The 1,816-nt window shown below is 73.8% G+C and overlaps 1 protein-coding gene across 1 annotated transcript in view; it reads right to left on the minus strand.

Annotated features, from left to right (window-relative positions):
• The window catches only part of LOC130588018 (transcription factor Sp6-like), a gene marked incomplete at its 3' end in the record, with an annotated part of 3,706 nt that extends 2,922 nt beyond the window's left edge, over positions 1–784 (minus strand). The window contains exon 1 of the mRNA XM_057388976.1: positions 433–784. The remainder of the gene's footprint in view (positions 1–432) is intronic.
• Positions 785–1,816: the final 1,032 nt, after the last annotated feature.

Genomic DNA, 1,816 nt, shown 5'->3' on the forward strand with positions numbered 1-1,816 from the left:
GGGGTCGGGGGGATGCTGTGGGGTCGGGGGAGATGCCCCGGGCTCGTGGGGGACCCTGCAGGACCGGGGGTCCCGGGTTGTCCCCTCCTCCCCGGAGCCGCCGCCAAATTCCCGGAGATTTTTTGGGAGGGGAACGGAGCCGCACCGGTGGCGGCGGTGGCGCGGGGGGGTCCAGCCTGTCCAGCCCCTCGCAGGGCTCGGTACCAGGGGAGGGATCTCAGCCCACGGGAGGGGTCCCAGCCCCAAAGGAACGGGGATCGCGCTGGAAATCGGAGCGGTAGCACCGGGAGGGGTCCCGGGCGCGCCGGGCTCGGTGGCCAGCGGACGCGGCGCGGTGGCGAGCAGCGACTCTGTCGGGGCAGCCGCGTCCCCGGGACCCTCCCCCCGGTCCGTCCCGTCGSGGGTCCCCGCTCCCGGCGGCACCGGCAATACCTACGGCTCTAGCGGCGGCTCGGTCCGGGCGGCGGCTCCGTCCTCATGGGCGGCGAGCGGGCGCTGCTTCCCGAGGGGACCCCGAGGGACCCGCGCGGCTCCCCAGGGACGGGGCACCCACTGGGCCGGGCGAGCAGGAATGGCCGGGTCCCAGCCCGGCCGGCGGCTCTTCCCTCCGCCCCCCCGCCCAGCTCCACCCCCGGCCCGGTGATTTTAACCCTTGGAGGCAGAGCCGCGGCCCCGCCGCTCCACAGGAGCCGGCTCCGGTCCCAGGATCCGGCGGATGAAAGCGGAGGGAGGGGACGGGAAGTTCGCAGCAGACACCGCAAACAGGGGGGTAATTAAAGAAGAAAGCAGCAACCGCCTCCCTCCGTCCCTCCCGCGCCCGTGGCCGCCTCCCCCCGCCACCCCCCGGCGACCCCCGGGCACCGCTCTGTCCCCACCCCCCCTCCGCTGTCACCTCTCGCCTGTTGGGGACACGCAGGTGGCCCTGCCCTGCTGCCACCCCGACTGGGCACCCGCCTGTCCCCGTCAGGGGTGACACTCAGGGGGGGTCACCCTCCTCATGCCACCCCCCGGTCTGTGTCACCTCCCCGGGTGGCAGAGGTGACCACCCGCTCCTGTCCCGGGGGTGTCACCTGTGCCCTCACCCCGGGGATGCCACCTGTCCCCCCACCCCGAGGTGGCACCCAGAGGTGACCACCCGCTCCTGCCCCAGAGATGGCACCTGTCCTCCCACCCCAGGAGTGTCACCTGTCCCCCCACTCCGAGGATGTCGCCTGTCCCCACTCCGGGGATGTCACCTGTCCCCCCCGTTGCCCCTCAGTGCCATGGGATCAATGGGACAGGGGAAGGACACTTTGGGGACATTTTGGGGTCACAGCTGGACCCGCAGGGATTGAGGCGCTGCTGTCACCGTGTCCCCGATGGATTTGGGGCAGCCCGAAGCAGCCCGGGAGGTGCGGGCTGAGCCCGTCCCCGCTCGGCCGGGGGTGCCCAACCCCGTCCGTGTCCCCTGTCCCCCCCGAGGGACAAACCCCGGAGCCGCCGGGTGACAACAGCGCGGGTGAATCACCGGCGCGTCGCGGCCCCGAATGAACCCCCCTCCTCTCTCCCGGCCGGTGGCGAGCGCAGCCCCCGCGGTGGGAGCCCCCCGACCCCAAACGCCACGGGAAAAGGCTGCGGTGGCCCGGGCCCGGCGCGTGGGAGCCGCATCCCCGGCGTGGCGAGCCTGCCAAGCTCCGGGCCGGGCGGAGCGGGCAGGGAACTCCTCCGCCTCGGGGGAAAATCCGCTGTTTTCATCATCGCGGGGAGGGCTCCGCCGCCGCCGCCGCCGCCACCGAAACGCGGCCGACTCGTGGGCTGAGCGCGGCTCGGCCGGACC

The sequence above is a fragment of the Malurus melanocephalus genome, unplaced genomic scaffold, assembly GCF_030028575.1.
Source record: "Malurus melanocephalus ecotype Western Australia unplaced genomic scaffold, MMel_1.1 scaffold_3071, whole genome shotgun sequence".
Taxonomy (NCBI): Eukaryota; Metazoa; Chordata; class Aves; order Passeriformes; family Maluridae; genus Malurus; species Malurus melanocephalus.